The sequence below is a fragment of the Equus caballus genome, chromosome 13 (genome assembly GCF_041296265.1).
Source record: "Equus caballus isolate H_3958 breed thoroughbred chromosome 13, TB-T2T, whole genome shotgun sequence".
NCBI lineage: Eukaryota > Metazoa > Chordata > Mammalia > Perissodactyla > Equidae > Equus > Equus caballus.
This window is the reverse complement of record NC_091696.1, coordinates 25,240,213-25,262,920: the sequence shown is the minus strand read 5'-3', so window position 1 is coordinate 25,262,920 and position 22,708 is coordinate 25,240,213. Positions and strand designations below refer to the sequence as shown.

General features: G+C 43.3%; 1 long non-coding RNA gene across 1 annotated transcript in view; it reads left to right on the top strand.

Moving 5' to 3' along the window:
- LOC138916993 (uncharacterized) overlaps positions 1-21,987 on the top strand; it is a 46,072-nt gene extending 24,085 nt beyond the window's left edge. Inside the window, exon 3 of the long non-coding RNA XR_011424295.1 lies at positions 21,905-21,987. This is a non-coding gene — a long non-coding RNA (uncharacterized lncRNA). The remainder of the gene's footprint in view (positions 1-21,904) is intronic.
- The last annotated feature ends 721 nt before the right edge of the window (positions 21,988-22,708 follow it).

The window sequence follows — 22,708 nt, the reverse complement described above, 5'->3', positions numbered from 1 at the left end:
CAACATCGAAATCATCTGTTTCTTAAAAGTATGAAAATTGTTTTGGTGGAAACTTTGGGACCAGCTGCATGTTTTTGGTTATCGGGTAATTATCTCAATTTCTTCTTTGGTTACTATTCTGTTTAGATTTACATTTCTTGAGTTTTTTTTAAGCAATCTATATCTTTCTAGAAATTATTCATTTCAGAGAGGAATTCAGTTTATTAGCCTACAAGTGTACATAACATTCTCTTTGGATTTGGAGAAAAACATCTATTTTCTATATTTTGTCCTATCTCCTTTCTCATTTCTAATTAAAAATGTCCCCTTAATCATGTTTGTTGGAGGTCTATTTATTTTAGGAGTCTTATCAAAAAAACAGCATTTGAACTAATTTATCATTCTACAGCTTTATGCTTTACAATTTATTTATTTCAGCTTTTATCTTCATTTACTGCCTCTTTTCAAATTACTTTTCTCCTTAACTTTTAAATAGAAGGCTTTGTTAATATCAGTGTGGATAATCCCAGCCTGAATAGGATTCTGCAGCCTGAAACAAGTTACGGGTAGAGAAACTGATGTATTATCATTATGTATTTATCAATCAGGGACCAGCAAGGACAACAGAGCCCACAGCAGCCAGTTCAATAGAGGAAATTCATACAGGAACTAGTTGTCATGTGTTGGAAGAGCTGAAAAGCCAAACGGGTTGGTGAGTCAATGCAGAGATGAGCAACAGCAGCAAGCTGCTCCTCCTCATGCACACACAGCTGCAGGGACCCGAGAAGGTGGGACTGTTCCTAGACCCCAGGAGCTGGGTACCTGGGGGGAACAGGAAGTACAGGTCTGATGAGAAGCCACAGAAGGCAGAGATGCGTCATGGGGTGGAGAAGGAAAAAGGGGAGAAATAACCTGGCCTTTACTACCTTCCTCCTCCCAATCTCCTGCCAATGCCTCTCTTTGGCAGAAGTTAACCAGAAGCCAGTTGGCAAAGGAGCCTGAGAAATGTAATTTGCAGGGGTCGGGCCCCTGTGATAGGAGCTGAACAGGGCAGGGCAGCCAACGGACCTGAGAACAGACAATGACCAGCACTGACACCTTCTCTTCAACGCGGGTGGTGTTGGAAGGGTTTGTGATGCTAGAAAGATGACAGCACTAGACTAGGAGCTGTAAAATCTTTGCTAGGTCCTGCTGGGCCTTAGCTTCTGCATGCCTTTCTCATTCTCCCTGTCTCCCTTCTTGTTTTGATTGTTGAGCCCATTTTAAACAGGTAAGTCAGGTTTCTGTCCTGAATCTTTCTTCAGTCAATTCTCTCCTTTGGTCAACTTACTCACAGCCTTTATTCTAACCTGGACTTGTGTACAGGGCTGCCCAGCTCTTTGTCTCTACTTCTGACTTCTTTGCTCAACTCCAGACCTGGATTTCTAGTTGCCTAATGAGCATAATAGATGCTCCAGAATCCTTGTAAATTGAATTTATGATATTCTCTTCTCCCAAGATCTCTTTGATCCCCTACATTCCTCTCTCAGTTGATAGGACCTCCTCTATCCCGGCATCAGAGCTGGCCAGCTTGGAGAAACCCTTAATCCTTCTGTCTCCCTCACGTCCTATACAGACCTCTGTGCATCTGTTCAGTTCCGTGCCCTAAGATTTCTCTGTTTCTTTCTTCTTGTCTCACTGCCCCTGCGCCAGCTCTGGCCTCATCACTTCTCCTCCGGCCTCTTCTAACTGTTCTCCCGTCCTCTGGTCTCCCTCTGTTTCAGTCCATTCTCCAGATTAATGCCAATGTGATAGTTTTGGAAATACAAACTGATTGTGTTCCTCAAGGCCACAAACTCCCAAAGCTCCTCCAAGTGTACAGGATTTGCCCCTAAACTTCTTTGCTTTGAGATCAGCTCCTGCCTCCTTTTCCCATCTCATCTTTTGCCATTTTCCATCACTACTCTTTGATCCAATCAGGCCAGATGACTTTCCCTCCCCTGAGAAGACCAGGTCTTTCATATTCCTGCATCTATGCACATGCTTATCTCTTATTCTGGAAGGCAGTGGTTCTCAGAGTGGGTGTCTAGACCAGCATCAGCATCATGTGGGGACTTATTAGAAATGCAGATTCTCAGATCCCACCCAGACCTTCTGAATCAGTAACTGTGGGGGTGGGGCTTGGGAATCTGGGTTTTAACAGCCTTCCAGGGGATTCAAATGCAAGGTCCGGTTGAGAACCACTACTATAAAGGCTTCCCTTGCACCTTGAATCCTACTCAGTTACAGATGCCAGCTCTGTGGGGCCTTTCCTGCTCCCCGGGGCAGTGTTCCTACCTTCCTCCCTCACTTTGCCAATCCCTCTACTAGAGCTTCTCAACCAGTCTATCTATTAAAAGAAACTGTGAGTTCCTGAAAGGAAAGGACTGAATCTCATTCATCTTTATCTTCCCATTCCTAGATGTTTCCTAGAAATGCTCAAAATATATACACACACATGTGAATAACTAAAATTAAAAACTATTTAACAAACACTTGCATAATGCTTACAACCAGGCATTGTCTTGAGCACTATAATAATTTAAAACCTTTTCATTTCCATAAAAAGTGTAGCACTGGGGTTGTTATAGCCGCCACTTTGGAGGCACAGAGAGGTTAAAATAACTCAAAGTCATACAGCTGGCGAGTGGCAGAGCTGTGGTTTGAATTCTGCCTACAGATTCTGATTCTTCACCGACTCCCCTGTGCCCCTCAGTCGTACTAGCTGTATTAAAAGGACGTGTGGAGATGCCGTATGATGGGCAGACCATGCTGCTCGGCGTCGCATTCTCTGTGGTGCTGCGTGTGGCTGTTTCTGCAGCTCAGCCAGCCCCCAAAACTACGGAGTGGCTCAGTGCAGCGCAGCTTCTCAGCAGGCCCACGAGTTCTGCCTAGAGTTTTCCTCCCTCTGGTGGGGAACGCCCTGGGCTAATGATCTTGAAGAGCTGAATTGTTTTGAGAGCCAGTTACCCCAGCTGGCCCAGGAGGCCTGGCGATCAACCTAAAGTTGTAGTTTTTAATCTTGAATAACTCAGACTATTTCTTTTAGTATTTTGGAGACTTTTAAGAATATAAAGCCTGATAACTTACCCCCCAGGATAGCCTAGGCCCTGCCCACGGAACGGTTGGCTTAACTAGAGATTTATACGTCAGTTCCAGTTCTGAAGCCTTCTCCCTCTTCCATTCGCTTCCCTAATGCACAGGATTTCTGCAGTCTCCACTGGAAAGGCCCTCCTTCAGGACTAAGCACTTAGTGTGTCCGCATTACCTGGCTAGCACTGCACTATCTACTGTGGAGGTGGGAGAGAAGATATGGTTGGCCTACAGGAATTTCCGACTATAGCTGGAGAGAAGAGCTACGGCATGTACACAAAGAATCAGAGCAAGGCATGATTTTATTTATTAGCACACAGCAATTAGCGTGGATTCAAGTGCCAAACTGTGTGATACCAACAGTTAGAGAGCAAGACAGCATGTTGTAAGGTGGAGATTATGTGTTGTGAATAGTAAGTATAAAATAAGTTAGAGAAAGTAGATAAATGAAGGCTGGGGTGTGGAGGGGAGGTCTTAAGGTGTGAGATTCGATCGGAGTAATGTGGGATGATGATAAATGATAACATTGGATAACTTTAATCGAAAGCTTGACTGTGTGCTATGGACTCTTCTGAGTGCTTTTCATTAATTTCTTTGATCTTCACAATAGCCCCATGAGGTAGGTCTTGTTAATACCTCATTTTACAGATGAAGAAATTGAGGCACAAAAAAGTTAAGTATTGTTCACAGTGACACAGTTGGAAGGTAGCAGAGCTTGGATTTGAACCCACAGCCTACATTCAGCCCTATGCTTGACCACTGGACTGCATAAGGAGTGTTTGCTCTTTCTTCCTAGACACCTTGCGAGCCCAATACTTGAGTTGAGTGTGGGCTGGGCAGGACCAACCAGGGTGATCTGAGAGATGGGACCCAGGTGGTATTGGTCACCAGGTGTCAGACAGACAGTCCAGCCATGTGTCCATCTGCAGAAGCTAGGCAGAGGGGCAGAAGCCGTTAGCCACAGGAGGGAAACAAGAAGTGGCCTACTCTGGGGAGGAGCTTTGCACCCTCAGCCTTTGCCTTATATCATTTCCCTCCTCACCCTGCTTAGAGTCCAATGTCCCTCATTTCAGTGACTCGTCTCAACAACCTTCCTCCCCAGCGTCTCCTCGGCCACCACTAGTCATACTCTCCCAGCAAGACTGCAATTCTGGAAAAACCCAACTTTCTCTGAGCTTTCTCTGAGCCCGTAGATGAGCAGCCAAACGTAGAAAAAGTTAGCCATCAAGGCCAATGTGGTTTACCAAAAATTCACGATTGCTGATGGCAGCTGCAAAAATTCATGATGGCTGATCGCAGCTGCATCCTCAGCACTGCCCATCCATGCTACTACACATCCAGTGCAGTGCCGTTATCGCCTGTCTGGATGTCTGAATTGGCTTCCTGAGTGGTCACCATTCTTATCCCCCTACAAACCAGTTCCCAAAAGTATCCAGAATGACAGAACTAAGGATTAATCAGATGATGTCACGCCCTGCTTACCTCCGAGTACCCCCACCTGCTTCCCATCACACTTGGATTGAAATTCACCCATTCCTTCCTGACCGAGTCTCTCTCTGCCTCTCTGCACTCATCTCCCATCACGTTCCACCTTACTCACTTCACTCCACTCACTGGGGGCTTCCACTTCCTTGGTACTGCAGCGATCATTGGCGATCATTGTTCCCTCTCCCTGGGTTCACTTCCCTAGACACTCCCATGGAGAACTTTTTCTCACCACTCCAATGCCACTTGTTTAGAAAGGCCCTTTTCTCCCTGCCCTGGGTAAAGTTATTCCCTCTCCATTTTTTAATCACAGTTTTTTCCTTCAAAATACTTATCACCAGCTAAAATCCTTATCCTTATTAATCCAGAGACTGTTAAATGCCTGCTCAATACCTATTCTCCTCTTTTCTTTACTAAGAGAACACTATTTTCTTTGTGATAAAAATATATCCAGCTGGGATTATATTTCCCTCCCAGCCTCCCTTGAAGGTAGGAGTAGACAATGAGTTGTACACATTACCTGTGGGCTACAGCTTTCAAGAAAGCTCTTTAAGGGGGCCTGACTCAGTTGGGAGGCACCCCCTCTTACCTTTCCCCTTTTCTCTTTCTTCCTGCTAGAATGTGGATAAAATGAATGGAGCAATGGCAGCCATTTTGGAATATGAAGTGCTCTGGAAGATGGAAGCCATGTGCTAAGAAGGGTGGATCAGAAAGATAGGAGGAGTGTGGGTTCCCAATGACACTGTAGAGCTACCCTGTGAGTCTTGGAATGCCAACCCCCAGACTTATTTTATGTGAGAGAAATTAGACCTCTAATTTGCTTAAGTTGATGTTATTTGGGTTTTCTGCTATACTCAGCCAAACCTATTCCTAACTAATAAACTTATTTATAGCCTTTCATCATTGACTAGAATGTAACCTCCATGAATCCAGGGACTCTGTCTTTACTGTTACCACTAAATCCCTGATACCTATAATATCATCTGGCACATAGTAGGTGCTCAATAAATATTTGTTGAATGATGAGTGTGTGGTAATAGAGAGGGCCTGGTGAGATTCCCTGAGGTGCTATTTATGGTGTATGAATCAGCCAGCATAGGCTAGGTTGTGCTGAAATGATAAACTATCATGATCTAACATAACAGAAGTTTATTTTCACTCAATTATGGTTGTCTGCAGGTCTGAGCATCTTTCCAGGTAGCTGCTCTCTGTGTCCAGCTTTCTTGGCTGCTTTGATCTTGAAGCATCTTTACTCAAGTTCACCATGGCAGAGGAAGGGAACATGGAGAATCAGGAGCCAACCCTTCTTCCTGGACTTGATACCACTTTGCTTACATTTCATTGCCCAAAGTCAGTCAAATGGTCATAACCAACTTCAAGGGAGTGGGAGGGGAGGAGAAATGGAGATGTTGGAGAGTCCTGGTAGTGTCTACCGTAGGCTCTGTGCAGCCTCTGAAACTGCTGGGGAGGGAGTGGGTAAGAGTCCTGAGCGTGCTCAGACAGGGAAGAAATGGTAAGTAAATCCAACCGAGGATGCCAATTCAAGTGGGAGAAAAGAAGCCATATGCACAATGATGGTTCTTTTAGTTTATTTTGAAGTGTGAGGATGACAACTCTGGACCACATGGACTAGGCTGTTGCTCAGCCAGGATTGTTGAGGACATCTGCCTGTGAGTATTAACTCTGGACTCACTTTGGTGACATTAGAGAATATTCTGTTCTCCTACTTTGCCCTACTACCCAAGACTGCTCCTTAGGCAACACATTTTAAACTCTAAACCTCTGTATCATCTTTGCTCACATCCAAACTTAATGGCCCTGTGTGCCATCATTTCAGGATTTTGAATTAAGCCATAAACTAATTCAAGCTAAGATGTGATAGTTTGATAAAATAACTCACCTAACATATTTGCATTTTAATGGAGGCTCTCAATGCCTTAGAGCAGAAGGGCTGTAATTTCAGGCACCCTGGTAAGCAGGTTGGGAAAATATTTTTCTCCAGAGGAGTCTTTTAGTGCTCCTTAAATCTGATCACACTGCTCTGCAGACAGAACAGGACTGACTCTCTGGGCTGATTTCTGTCACGTTCCCAGCCAGATACCTCCTGGGAGAGGGTGAAAAGATAAAAACATAGGCTCTGTTTTATTAAGGATATTGGCAAGAGAAGAAAGGAAACTTATTCAGAGGAGGTGGACTCAGGTGTTCAGAGGAAAACAAATAAACCATCCCACTACTCTATCCCCTGATAAAACATCCGTTGGTGGTCATGGAGGAATTACACTGCTTTTCCATATAAGACAACTTGGGCTTTTTGTGCCGTTGTGGAAACAGCTAGGTTTCTTCCCCACTGTTTGACATTTTCCGTGCTTGTTGCTAGATCTTTGACAGAAGCATTAGCTGGGCTGAAGAATAATAGTGTTGTAAGAAAGCTGATAATGGCCTAGAAAAAAAAGTATGTATAATACATACCTTGACATTGAATCGCTGAATACTTTAATAAGTAATGCACACAAACGGAGGCCTTTTGTGTTGACATAAAATGTAAGCTCTACCTTTCTTCACATTGAGAAGCATAAAGAACAGGAGAGGAAAATAGATTGGAGAAATTCAAATATTTTCCTTTGGGGACTTTGATGTGCCAATGTGCTATACACCAATGGGTTTTTAAAAATTTCCTTAAGTATTAGAGAGAGAATGAGAGCAAGAGAGAGAGGAAACAGAGGATGTGTTGCATTTCTCAGTGTTTTCCAGAAATCAGTTCCAAATGTGAGAATCTTATTGTAACATGGCTTTCAGAATCCCAGGGGCCTCCATAGGCTTACATGTAGTGTGCACCAGTGAAGTCAAAAGGGCCCAGGCTCCAGTGACCAGGAGCCAGCGTTGGTGCCAAGATGAATTCATATGACCTGAAATGAAGCATCCTCTTGGATGGAACCATTGGGCAGGACCCATAATCAAAGACAGAGCCTTCTGGGTGAGGAATGAATAAGAGCAATGAAAGTGGTTGGATGTGTGAAGCAGGGTTCAGTGACTTCTGAAGTTGTTTTTTTTTTCCTGAGGAAGATTCGCCATGAACTAACATCCATTGCCAATCCTCCCCTTTTTTTGCTTGAGGAGGATTCACCCTGAGCTAACATCTGTGCCAGTCTTCCTCTACTTTGTACGTGAGATGCCTCTACAGCATGGCCAATGAGTGGGGTAGGTCCATGTCTGGGATCCAAACCTGTGAACCTGGGCTGCTGAAGTGGAGTGCGCAGAACTTTACTCAGCCATGGGGCCGGCTCCCATTTCTGCAATTTTTTGATTTAGAGTTTTGGAAAAAAAAATCCTTATACATTTCCATTGTAAAGACCCCCCTACTAGAGTGTCAGATGATAAACTTGAAGCCTTTCATTCCTGTCTCTCATTTTCAAGATTTCTCTGCAAAAGCTGTCTCTACCCCCTTCCTCCCATCTTTCTCTCATCCTTCCTGCAGTTACTGAAATGCCTTTTCCCCGGTGACAGCTCTCTCCCTATCTAATGGCATGGAACTCTGACCCCAAAGATGCCTGGTTGCCTCCTGCAGATTATACTTAACTCTGACTAGAAACTGAGTTGGTTAGGATGTAAGCTTGTCTTTGAGTAACAGAAAATAAGGCTTACAGTGGCTTGAAAGAACAAAGATACTTACTTGTTTCATGTAACAAGAGTTCTGCTGTTAGGAGTTCATTTGCTGTTTGCTCAGAGTCCCTCATAGATTTAAAAAATGTGGCTAGTGTGACTGAAGAAATTAATTTTTAATTCAATAACAAGAGATCTGCTGTTAGGAACAGCAACTTCCTAATGCCATCAAGGTCTAGGCTCTTTCTCATTTTCCACTCTGTCACTCTGTCATCTCTGAGTGTGGACACTGGGGCCTCATGCTTAATGCCTCGTGGTCACCAGAGGGCTGCTGGAACCCTTCACTTTCAAGGAAGGAAGCAGGGATCTGGGTGACAAAAAGGATCCTTCCTTTATCAAGGAGGAAAAACATATTTCCCAGAAGTCCGCCAACAGACTGGCTCTCACGACTCATGGCCCAGCACTAGGTCACATGGCTCTCCCTGGCTGCAACAGGGCCGGCAAAGATTGGTGTCTTGCCAAGGGAAATAGGATTGTCATAATTAACTTAGACTCATCATGGTTCATTGCCTGGAAATGAATAGGTCCTGCTAGGAAGAAAAACATTGAGAGTGGGCAGACAGCTGCAGTGGATAGCTATGCTTAGCTGGTACATTTTCATCCTGCTATTCGTTTATGCCACAGATGTGTATCTTACTCTGTGGCATAGGTATGTCCCTGGGTGGTGGCAGTAAATATTTATATAAAAAAAATTATTTTTTCACTAAAAAAGATCTAAGATGGATTTATACGATAAGTATTTTGCTCAAGATTATACCAAATCACATGCTTAAAATGGTAATAATACAGATGTTGAAATACAAAAAGCTACAGGTAATTTCCATGTTTGAGCAATAGATGTGTTCCAGGAAAGTGCCCCTAAGGTGAGTTTATGTAAAGTGAATCCTGTATTCCCTTTAACCATTATTATGAAATCGGAGCTATATTCCCATTGGAAAACATTATTCTGTAGGTGGTAGATGTAGCTGACAAATGATAGCAGGTGAAGTTTCTATATGGTGGCTCAGCTCCCAAACTTGGCTTTGCATCAGAATCACCTGCTGGAGTTTTCTAAAACTACAAAATTCCCAGACTTTTCTTCAAATAGGTGGAATCACAGTCTCTGAGACAGAGGCCTGGGAAGCTGTGGATTTATAAAGCTTCCCAAGTGATATTGATACACAGGCAGGGGTAGGAATCATTGTCATAGACTCAGACTCATCGAATTATAGAACTTAATAGGATTTTGAAATAATTTGGCCCAACCCATTCATTGTACAGGTGAGAAAAGGGAAGTTATAAGCCTTGCTGGTGGACACAGAAGTCTGTAGCAGCCGAGCCTTGAATTCAGTCTTCTTACTCTGATGCTTGTGCTCTGGCAGGAGATCACCCTGCTGGGGAAGGGATTCAGGCTATTTCACATAGCGCTTCCAGAGTTTTATTGTATTTTCCGAACCTGCAATCTACTGCTTGCCTTCATGGCTCTTACTCCTCTCTTTGACCAGAACTTTCCTCAGAATGTAAGATTTTCTATGGGAGTCATCAAACTCTTTATTCTTAGAACTTGTTCTTTTGGGCCAAAGATATACATTCCCTCTTAGAGCCAGGCAACATAATTACAACTCAGCAGGGGCTACTAATATCAAAAAGGGTTCACCCCAAACGGAAATCTTAAATCTGAAGATTTTATAACCTTGTTTTGTTAGCAATTTTGTTCAAAATTTTGCAAAATGAGCTTCTCTGCATTAAGAAGTTATTAATGACAGGCCCATGAAGCTAGCTTATTGTAAGGGAAAGGAGAAGGATGCTAAGATTTCATTTATTAGACAGACTTCTTTCTGAATGCTTATTGCATCCTGGATATGGTTCCAGATGCTGCTATAAGGGAGGTTGCAGAAAGGCTTTGGGAGGTGGGCGAGGGAGAGTATTGACAGACCTTTGTACTGGAGTGTGATCCCTGCAACAATACGGAATGGACCGAGCACAGTGATAGCAGGGAGGAAGAGACTAACTTCTTTTGGGGGAGGCATCGGAGGGTGCTTTATACATGAGATGTGACTTCTGAGTTCAATCTGATGGTGAGTAGAAATTCAAAAAGAGAGCAAAGAGGACAGATATGCCATGTCTGTGTGGACTACACAGACAAAGGCCTGGAGGCGTGCAGCAGCCTGGTATGCTGAGGGAACTCTAAGTGTGGTATGAGATATGGTAGATGTTGGAAATAGCAGTGAAGAGGAGGTCAGCTCGGGAAGGACTTACGTGAGAGATGAGCGCATTTGAACATCATCCCACAAACAACAGGGACATTTCCGAGAACTTCCAGCAGAGGAGTAGCAGGCTTAGGTGGAGGCTGCCCTGGTGGGGGACATTCTGAAGGCAGGAAATTGTGTAGGGGCCATTGCAGTAGTTTGGGTAAGAGATTTCCATGGGGTAGGAATAGTGAGGATAAAGAGGAAGGGAAGCCAGTAGGCGTGTAAGAGGTTGAGTTGACAGAACCTGGTGACTGGATATAGAAGATGAGAGGAGGGCAGAGACAAGAGCAGTCTTCCTGTTTCACTTCCTGGGAACAGAGCAACAAGAGGAAAATTTTGTTTTGTTTTGTAGGGAATATAGTAAGTTTACCGTTGGCTCTTGACTTGAGGTACCTAAAAGATATTTGATGAAATTTCGATAGGCAAGAGAGAACTTTCTACAGCTTTGAGATTCATCATTTTGATGTTAACATATTGATCTCCCCTGTTGTGTAAGGGGAGACCTGAGGCCATAAGCCGTGGGACTCCTACCGCTCAAGGAGTCAGCTCTCGCTGAATAACAAGTCATTCCAAACTCAGAGACTTAAAACAACAAGCATCTGTTACTTCTCATGATTTGCGTTTGGCTGGGTAGTTCTTCTGGAGTGGGTGGCCAGCTGAGGCTGGATGATCCATGCTGGCCACTGCCACATGTCTGGTGGTTGGCTTGATGTGAGCTGGGGCAATAAAATGATTTAGTCACACATATCTCATCATCCAGCAGGCTAGCCCAGGCTTGTTCATAGGGTGGTGGTCAAAAGATCCCCAAGAGTTACAAAAGAGGGAAAACTCCAATGCACAAACATTTTTCAGATTTCTGCTTATGTCTCATTTTCCATCTGTCATTTGCCAAAATAAGTCACCTGGTAAGCCCAGGGTTAGTGTGGGAAGGGGCATAGATACAGAAAGGGGAATTACTGTGACTAGTTTTGCAAACGCTCTCCCACAGGGGCCTGACAGGTGGAAATGGGGCCCATGAATATCTGAGTGCCTACTTAGTGCCTGGCAGCTTGCCAGGCAACTTAGAGCAGCTGAGAGAGGTAAGAAATCAGCTCAAAGTCATACTAAGTGGATGAGCTGTCATTTAAACCTTGCTCCTTCTAGATCCAAAGTTTGTGCGTGATTACACCTGCACTCTCTATCTAATTAGTATAAGCTCCTTGTATCTGCAAACCCTCATGATGTCCTCAGAACCCCTTTTGTTGCCCCGAAACAATCATAAAAACAAACAAAAAAGAGTAAAGTGACCCTTTCGCATTTTGAGATTCGAGGTTGTATGCTTGTATCTGACCATTTGTTCTTGGCTATGACTGAGGCTAATTGTTTGCCTTACAGCTGGTTAGGCCTATTAGGACCTTGAGTGCTGCTAGCACGTTCTGAGGTTTGGCACATTTGGCTTAGGATGACTCACAGGGAGTGTTAGGCTTGCCTTTGAAAGGTGTTTATTTTTCCTCATTAAGTCTGTGTGCAATCTATTCTTTCTGCAAGAATGACGATTTCTTCCTTCAGGCTTGCTTTCAAGAGGAGTGCCCTGCAGCAGGTGCCTTGCCGCATCCTCACTCCCCTCATGTCAGCGAGTCTATTTTCCACGGTTAGGTCTTAGCGGAGACTCTGTGTGTGGGGTTTTTATTGCATGAGAAAGTGTAGAGTGTGGGGATTATCGGAAGGCCCTGGGCAAGTTGCTTCCTCTGTGATTCCCCTCCTGGCTTATGAAATGAGAGGGCTGGACCAGATGAAAGGCAAGTTCACAGCCACCTCTAGGAGCTAACTGTGATTTTTAATCCTTGCTTCTTGGGTCACAGGAGAAGGTCAAGGGTCTGGGTTAGCTTGCTGTACAAAGTTCTGTGTGATCCTGAACCCAAATGTCTCTCTAGTGTCATTTCCTGCCACTGCCCTTCATGGCCATGCTGTAACACTAGCTATTTCCTAAAAACCCATGTGTCCTTATGTCCTCACTCTGCACGTGTGGTTCCTCTTCCTGGAAGGTTCTTTCCTTTCTTATCCTTAAAATCCCAGCTCAAACCTCAGAGGTAGCAGCCTCTGTGAACTCTTCCACAATCTCTACCGCTCCACCCAAGCTCCTGACATTATTGGGGACTCGTCCCTCTGCCCGCTGGTGTCCTGTGTATGTCTCTAGTGAAGAAAGATCATCCTGTGTTGCATTTTTGTGGCCCTTCCTTGGATTGGGAATTCCTTGAAGGACGTGGCTTGGTTCTTTGTATCTCTAGCTTCCTAGTACATTGCTTGGCACATAAATGATGCTCAGTTGACAACAGATTGAATAGCTGCCTCCATCCTATCCTGCAAAGTCTCCAGCTCCTCCAGCTTTTTCTGATGGGGTGCTGACCTCCATTTCATAATGCTGGGACAATGCATTGTAATTGCCACTGCCCCTCTAAACAATAGGGGTAACATCTTAAGGTTTGGCAGAAAGGTGGGGCATCTCCAGCTTCTGGGTGCCTATTATTGAATTCCAGGCAAGTTCCAGCTTCCTTTACCTGTGTTTTCACTAGTCTCTGGTTTGTGGTGATCTGAGGTCCTTGGAACTTTCTAGTGCTGGCAGAGAATGATCAACTAGGCACTGGTTTCTGAAACTGCAGATGGACTGAGGAGTAATCTAATCAGGGAATGTGCCAGATGGATTGAAGGAAGGAAAACCAGCAGGCAGAGGAATAATGTAGAGGGATATCACAGAAGTCAAGGAGCTTCCATGCTTGGGTTGCTGGGAGGATGGTGGTGGTGCCATTTGTGGAAGTGCGTAATGCAGGAAGAGGATCAGATTTAGGAGGTAAGAAGATAAATGTTTATCATACCAAGCCTGAAGTGTTTGTGGGACATCCTTGTGGAGTTGTGCAGTAGGCAGTCAAAATGCAGACTTGAGGCTGAGGAGAAAAAGGTCAGAATCATAGCGAGAAAGACTAAGCTTACTGAAGTTGACAGGGTAGATGCAAGAGAATATACAGAGACGAGAGGAAGTTGGTGAATGGATACTTGGAGAACATCTATTCTAACAAAGAGCCGGAGGGATGCAGAAAGATTTAGGAGTTTCAGAATAATATAAAACCACTGAAATTTATGGAGAAGAATTTGTCAAGAGCTCGTTTGGAGATTCTAACAGGGAAATCTTATAGATCTTCAATGAAAAATAGAACTTATCTTTATGGAAGGATATCCTCCTCAACTGTGTGCAGAGTGTTTGCAGGTTTGCGCATGAAGACTCCCCCAGCCAATCTGATCTGCTGAGGCAGCTCAGGCAGTGGTCGAGAAGGCAGATTTCACATGGGAGTGGGGACAATTCCAAGAAGATGGGAATGATTAGAGTGCCACATGACACAGGGACTCACTGGAGTTTCCGTACTCGTGGAATTCTTGACTCCTCTTTTTTTTGAATAATGTGTTGTTTTACTCCCTCGTCTTTCCCTAAGAGAGAGGGGTGTATTTCTGGTTCACAAGTACAGTAACTGGATTCAGGTGGAATGACCACTGTGCTTTAATTAATTAATTAATTTTTCCTGTTCACTCAGGCCTCAGAAAGAGGTTACTTTATTGGAAGCTATTTTCTTTTCTTTTTTTAATCTAAACATTAAGAATTCTTATTTATTTATTGTGATAAAATATATAGGAAACTTAGAATTTTAACTTTTTTTTTTTTTTTGTGAGGAAGATTGGCCCTGAGCTAACATCTGTTGCCAATCTTCCTCTTTTTGCTCGAGGAAGATTGTTGCTGAGCTAACATCTGTGCCAGTCTTGCTCTGTTTTGTGTGGGATGCTACCAAAGTGTGGCTTGAAGAGTGATACTAGGTCCCCACCTGGGATCTGAACCTGCGAATCCTAGGCGGCTGGAGTGCATGAACTTAACCACTACGCCACCAGGCCGGCTCCAGTTTTAATCCTTTTTAAGTGTACAGTTTAGTGGCATTTAGTACATTCACAGAGTTGTGCAACATCACCACTATCTGTTTCCAGAAACTTGTCATCCCAAACAGAAACTCTGTACCCGTTAAACAACAACTCCCCATTCTCCTCTCCCCCTCACCCTGGGGAACTTCTGTCTACTTTCTGTTGCTGTGAATTTACCTAGTGTAGGTACCTCGTATAAGTGGAGTCATACATGCTTATCTTTTTGTTCCTAACTTATTTCTCTCAGCATATCCTTGGGAAGTCTTGACAGCTCTCTGGAACTTGGCTATCCCAGTCTTGGATACGGATTTCTGGAGTACGCGACATAATTTCTCAATTATTTTCTCAGAGGCTTTTTCTCTGCCCCCTCTTAAGAAAGTGAATAAAAGTTTTTCTCCAGAAAAGCCATTTTGCACATTTTTAATAAAACTTCCAATTGTAACAGTTGTGTGATGGTAGCCTTGGTGGTGGTTTCAACTTTTGCCAAAGGCCTTTTATGGAGCAATAGCGGCAGATGGTGGCACTGAGCCACAGCGAAGGCACCCTGCATCACGCCTCCTGGCCATACAGGGGCCCCTGGAAACCCTTTGTTGTGTGATAGAATGTCTGGGCTTCCTTATTCTGAGTAATTGCGACCCTGTCTTGTGAGCACTGTCACATGTCAAAACACTTCTTCATTTTAATAGCTTTAATAAAATTTTTTTACAAGCCCCAATTCTTTTTACTATTAGATTCAACAGACATAAAATTACTCTGCCAAATTGCTATAAAAGTTTCTAAATGCTTATTCCCAATTTCTGTAATTATCTGGTCGAGGCCCCTCCTTCCTGGACGGCACCCTGGGCAGCCCTGGCACGCGTGGCGGCAGGTTGCTTGGGGCGCGCTTTGACGGATGCGGTGAAAGGTATCTGCTCCCAAGACACCTTTTCCTATTACTGACTCTTTACCCCTCATGCTGTGGGAGGGGACTGGATTGCCTGAACTGATCTCTAACCGTGACCCAGCTTCTGGGCAAGAGGCCCTCTTCCAATTGCTCTATATCGTATTTGTGTTAGGAGCTCTGATGTGAAGTAGTGAAACCTCATTGGCTGGAATTCTTATTTGGAACTTGCAGTTGTCAAATTTGATTGTCTCAAGACACTGCTGTAGGGCTCTGTGGTATACATTCCCAAGGGGAGCCATCAGCATGCCGCCCAGGAAATCCCCTGGGCCACCTTGCTGAGCTAAATGGTGCAGACCTGCAATATATATGCCAATTGCCAGCCCCACTTTTTTGTTTCATTGATAATATTCAAGTCTCTGCATGATTCCTGATACTGACAATTGGGTATCTTCTATAATTAAACAAGTTAATTCAATGTGGAGTCTCCATTGGCAGGTCTTCCCAAGTCTTGAGGGGAGCTGGGATCCTGAGAAATCTTATCCAGGCCTATATTTGGGCTCCACAGATAGGCAATACTATACTATACTTCTGCTTCGAGGGTCATGATTAAAGTCAGAAGATAGCCTCTTAGCATAATAAATCGCAGAATGCAAGCCAGTGGACTTCAAACACCTCAGCATAGCAGGAGGCGGTGTGGTGTACTGCACAAAATATGGATATTGGCGTTTAGACCTGGGTTCAGTTCTTCCCCTGCCACTTATAATCTGTGTGAGTCTGGGCTGGTACTTAACCTCTCAGAGCCTCATGGATTAAAAGTGTTAGGAGGATTAAATGAGTGTCTATGGAGCCTGGTGCCTGGCGTACAGCAAGCATGCGCATGTTGGTTGCCGTCTCCGCTGTGATTTCTCCACTGTGGTCCGGAAAGCGGCTTTGGAATGCTCAGGTTATAGGTGGAAGGCACAGTCAACTGCTTCACAGCAGTGGTTGAGAACAGATTTATACTGCCTGCTGTTGCATGCTCTTTTTTTTTTTTTTTCTGGAGAGTCGGCAGTCCTCGTTTTGTAAAGAGATTGTGTTTGGTAGCAGTAAACAGGCTTTTAGCAAAATGGCTCTTTAATCCTGTTCAAGCATATTCTGCACTCACAATAAAAATGCAGATGAAAACTAAAATGAGATATCACTTGTTGCCTATTGGTTGGGCAAAGATCAAGAGTTTGATACCATGCTGGGTTAGGGAGGGTACTAGACAGCAGGCACTAGGGGGAGAGTAAATTGGAATGGAGTTTATGGAGAGCAATTTAGCAATGTCTATCAAAATCTCAAATGCACATTTTACCTCTAGAAATGTATTTATGCTTGCTTATGTTCAGAATAAAGTATTTACTGATAGAATGTCATCTCCAAGAAATATTTTTTATCTTTTTTTTTTTTTGAGGAAGATTAGCCCTAAGCTAACATCTGCTGCCCATCCTCCTCTTTTTGCTGAGGAAGACTGGCCCTGAGCTAACATCCATGCCCATCTTCCTCTACTTTTTATATGTGGGACGCCTATCACAGCATGGCTTGCCAAATGATGCCACGTCCGCACCCGGGATCCGAACGGGTGAACCCTGCCTGGGCCGTCGAAGCAGAACGTGCGTGCTTAACCGCTGCGCCATCTGGCCGGGCCCTTCAAGAAATATTTTTAAGTGAAAGATGCAAATGGTGAAGAATGTGTATAGTTTACATTGCATATGTAGTATTTATATTAAACAAAAAGAGAAAACTCCAACTCATTCATATATCTGAAAAAGAACATTTTGGGCTGACCCGGACACGTTTAGCTGTGGAAACATAAAGGGAACAAAATGGGATGACACTGTTTGCAGGAACGTGTGTGACAGTCTTCTCCGTAGGTGTAAGGCTCGGGTCTTCCACAGCTCTCATCTCCAGTAGCTCACATGAGGTCAAGTTGAGTCTGTTTGGCTGTTCCGCTCTCAGAATAAATGAATGAATGAAAGAACAAGGGAACTTGACATCTCTCCTGAGCTTGCAACTGAATGAATCCTGCCGGTGGGAGCCAGGGAGTTACTATACTACTGTATTCACCTAATGTTCACTGCGAATATTTTGGGAGATCACAGTTGCCAAGGTGGAGAAGAAGAACCAGCGCCCATAAAGCCTGAGGCCATGTAACCTGATTAGTAATTGCTAGAAAGAGCCAGAAATATTATACAAGAGAACCTAATGCGTGGCTCCATTTGAAAGGGTAATTTACATAGAAAACTTCTTGTGACCAGGTCAGTTTTATTAGTTATTTTATTTAAAAAAATTATAAATTTTTGTGATAGAAAATAAAGAGAAGCAAAAAATAATAATTAGCAATCCCACTAGCCAGATACAGCCACTGTTAACATTTTGGGATGTGTCCTTCCAGTCTCCACTTATAAAATACACACACACACACTCACGTATGTACATTCCCTTTCCTAATCCCATTTTTGTTACATAAAACAAATGTTTTACATGTTTATATCTATGTTTTCCATTTTACATAAAACAAAAATTAGAATTATTCAAGTCAGTTAAAAAATGTACGTCCTTGTTTGGTCTTGTTTCTACCTCTCTCCTTTGCCACACTGAAGCAGTGGTTAGTGTTCTCCTTCTCTAGGTCATTCTCACACTCTGAGATTCTTCCTCTCCACTCTACCATATTCTAACGCTCTGTTCTCATTATTCTCCATAACATTAAGACGATTTCTCCTACAACCATACAGAATGACTTTTGGTTTCCTGAAATGCCCTGTTTCTTTTCTTTTGTGACTTCTTCAGGACCCCTCTCTGCCTTGAAAGTCACCCCAAATCCCAATTTCTCTTATTGCTTTGTGTTCTTTAGGCCTCAGCTCTCAAATGTCATTTCCACAAAGAAGGCTTACCTGGCTGTCCATTCAATTAGATGCCCTTTCCCTATCCTGTGCAGACTTCAGAGTCTTAGTAAACTCATTGCCTACTGTAATTTTTAGCTTTCTTATCTGTTTCTTCTACCAGACTGTATCCTCAAGTGAAGGAACAAGGTCTTAATCAACCTAAATTTCCTGGAAGCTGGTGACAGGACTAAGCAAATAGATGTTCAATAAATGTAGATTGATTGAGTGAAAGACTAAAATGCATGCAATGCTTTCCACTTTACATGAGGGCTTTCACATGCCTTACCTTGCTAGCTAGCTCTCTACTGCTGGTATTTCTATTTAGGTGGAGAGAACACGTCTTATGAGTTACCTTGGGCTGTTCTCTGCCCATTCATCACTCCTCTTCATGCGAGTGAAGGGATCTCTCTGACTGGTAGTCTGGGAAGAATAATCTGGACATGCTCAGCTCTGTGCAGCCCTCCTATTTCTCTTGGGAGTGAGATAATCACCAAGAGTCTGAGGTTTCCTCTACTCCTCAAGCCCTAAGCCTTAACTGGACAGCATATGGTGGCTTGCCCCAGCTCAGTGTGGTCTGGGAATGGCCTGAATGAGTCATCTGTCTCATCTGGGGTTCAGGTGACAAGCCCATTTATCTCTCATTCTACTCTATCGTCCAACTCTGTCTTTCTCAGGGATAAGGATGAAAATTCGGGTCTCCATCTTCTTTGTTTTGTTTTTCTACTTATTTAGGGAGGGGGTAGGGAAGAGACATATATTTATTGAGGTACCCTTGGCAACCCCAAGGGGTGATTTGACTATTATTCCCACAATTAATTGATGAGGAAACTGAGACTCTGAGCAGTCAAATGACAGGTCTATAGTCACGGTGTTTCTGGGACCTGATATCAGGCCCTCTGACTCTCCAAACTGTGTTCTCCATTCAGGCTAATTTTTGAGTTTTCCTCCCACTATCTGGACTGCAAGCTGTAGCTGGAATTCCCACACGGAGTGGAAGGAGGAGCTCAGGAATCGTAAAGTCCCTTCCAAGTCTGAGTCTGTAATTCACCTCCTGGGCTGGCATGTGCTTGTCCATTTCTTTGTTATCCTTCCCCACGGGGCACATGCTAAGTGTTCAGTAAATGTATGCTTACCACCAGCCTGATCATTTAGCATGAGAGGCCCTCAAGAACAGAAACAGAAACAGGCTGTGTAAACATTCACTACAGATGGTTGCAAAGGAGCTATGAAGTCATGTCTTCAGTATGGGAAGCACTGAGCAATGGTTTTCTCAGTCACACCCATAGGCACAGGTCAAGACGCCATCAATCACATCATCCTCAGAAATGAGGACTGTCAACAGAAGCGTGAGTGTAGGAGCTGGTGGGCGGCCTCACCACTGGCTCCACCCCCTACTTGGGGGAGCTGAGCCAGGCTCTCTGTTACAGCAAGCAGTTTCTCAAATAAGTCCAGCCTTGGAAAACAGTTTCCCTTTACTTTTTATGTGTTTTCTGGGCTTTGAAACCCATGGGTATTTTGAGGGAAACATAGCCCATATGTTTCTGATTTACTTACGTTAAACTTGCCAGAAGTTTCTTTTGTAAAATCTATTTCACATCTGGGAAACCTTTTTAGCCTGTTTTTAAAAAGCCTTTTAGACTGGATCTTCACACTCAAAAGGAAGCAGAGAATTGAAACAATTATTAGGATATAATTGAGACCAGAAAACCCTTTTTGCCTTTGTTACCTGAGCATTTCTTGGAAAAGGTAAAGCTAGGAGGCCTTTGTGATAAAAGTAATTGTTCTAGTTACCCACTTCACATTTCACGTGTGGACACAATCTTTAAAGACTAACATTTTTCTTCAAAGTACCGTATGCAAGGTTTTGGTTTTCTAGTTAAGTTAATCTTGGCTAAATGTCCCTGGTCTGTTTCCTATTCAGAAATCTCTGAATTTGAGTAGGTTATAAATTTGATGAAGTGCTTTTATTTATTTATTCTTTGCTTGGAGGAGAGACTGACATAAATCCAAGGAAAAATAAATGTACATAAAACTTTCAAGCTATACTACTAACTTTCAGATGGTAAGTATTATTATTTTTATTAGCGATAACTGTCAAAGTACTGAATAGTGGTTGGGAGAGTTGAAGTGGTGGGAGAAAGAATGTTTTGGGGAGAAATAGGGACAACCCACTTAAGAAACTGGGAAGGCAATTTATAGCCAACCCACCCCAAATACACATCAATTTGAGAAGCTAAAACTCCTTTTATAGCCATGTAAATTCTTAACCTAGAACGCTGGATGCTGGTGTGAAGAGCTGAGACCTCCTAAAAGGCAGAGCAGAGTCCCCCCACCCCCAACCACCAGCAGGGCTGTATTTATCACATAACAGCTACTGCCTATTGCCAACTTTCAGCCGAATTTTCAGCTTTTCCCTTAAACTTTATAACATTTTCATAAAGTGAAGTTTTGATTTTGCTATCTTATTTTCCACTTTCATTCCTTTGCAAACTTGAACGTATGCTTTCACTGAAAGGTGTTTATGCTGAGATGTTCTAGAAATTACAGCTAGCAAAAGTAGACAATGTGACAGACAGGGAAAAATGAAAGGTCTTTGGGACAGAGCACAGACCTTAAAAGTGGAACATAGGTTCCAAATCAGTCACAGTCCTTTAACTTTCACAATGCATGAAATTCCCAAAAGGAGTGGAGGTGATGGTAAAGATGAGGGAAGGAGAATGGTGAAAAGGTTGATTCCCAGGATGTCTTTTGTTCTCATTGGGACTCCTTGCTGTTGGCTTCTTCCTTTGAGCAAAGGCTTTTAGCATCACTTACGGCTGTGTTCATGTGCATCATTGTCTCTCTATCCTTCTCAGTCTTCTGGGAAAGAAATCAAACGATGCACTTTTGATCAAGACAGAGTCATGATGATCATGTTATCAAACCTTTTTTTTAATGGTTGAAGAAGCCAAGACCCAGAAAGAAAAGCGACTCCCCCATGGCCACACCGCTGGTTAGTGGCTAACCTAGGACTCAAAACAGAGTCTGTTGACTTCTTTTCCAGAGCAATCACAGCAAGTGCCAAGATATAATTTGTCCTCATAATATACATAAGATGCTCAAAATTGCAAAATATTGATACCTTTTATAGTTTGTTATTTGGACATTTGAAATTTTACAAATGTGAACTTTCAGGTAGTTATACTTTACTAGATGTTGCTTCATAAAATTTCAACCTGAAGTTTCATATGTTGAGCTGGTATAAATTTAGAGATTGCTGTCCTGTCCCCAAAAGCATACTACTTTTTTTGCCTACTTCAAAGGGTTTATTTTGGTGCCAGCCCTGTGGCTGAGTGGTTAAGTTCGCCGGTTCCACTTCCGTGGCCCAGGGTTTCACCAGTTTGGACCCTGGGTGTGGACCTAGCATCTCTCAACAAGCCACGCTGAGGCAGCGTCCCACACAGCACAGCCAGAAGAACCCACAACTAGAACATACAACTATGTACTGGGGGGCTTTGGGGAGAAGAAGAAAAAAAAATAAAAAGGCTTATTTTTAAATATGAGAAACTATGGGTTTTTTTGGCTCAAATTAAACCAGAAACAAACCAGATGAAACCTTAACTTTCATTTTCTCCCCTTGGAATTATGCCCTGATTCACCTGAATACTTGCCTCACCAAAACGGATCTGTAACTCAGTAGGTTCCATGCTTGGTTCTGTCTCCCTATCTAGGTGGATTTGGACACATTGCTTACCATCGCCCCCGCTTGGCTTCAATTCCATTATTTGAAGAAGACAGTACTTGGATTAGATAGGTAAGTTTCTTTCTGGCAGTATATGATCACACTCAAAGCAGACATTTTTCTTTCAGTTTCTTTGCAAAAAGTGGAGGAAGGCAAAAAAAGGTATAGTAGCTAATCCAGAATGCCAGCGACTCCAATCTTTCACATGGGAAAAGAAAAGCAAATACCCCAGGCAAACTGATCACAACATTTTCTGAAAACTTTATCAGGTGGCTCATGCTGGCACTTGTGTAGTACTGTTGCTCTCTGACGGTGCACTGTGAGGCGTTTTGCTGGTACAGTTGTTTTGACCAAGTGCCCTCACATGTTACTGAATTCTTGACGCAGGCATTTCCCATACAATGCTGAACTCAATCCTCTTGAAAGAATAATTCCAGGTTGATTCCGTATGCAGGGTTGGATGAGTGTGATAAACATTGTCATTGTTTGTCTTAGGTACAGGGGACAAAATATTCAGCTGCTTTTTATCGGATAAACCACAACTCTAAACGTAATGTAGAACAATGCCACTTTCTTCAAACAGGAAATCGCCACCGGCTTCTCAGCGTGGCAGTAAAGATGCCATGTGTGTGACCTCGTTTTCAATATTCACTGGGTTACATTATTGTGTGTATTATCATGTGCAAATTCAGATTTGGAAGGGCAGCTTGTAGTTGGGTTTCCATTTATCAAAATCTCTTGCACAATTGCCAACCTTCTTTCTTAATTGACTGGGGGCTGTTTTGGTGCTGCC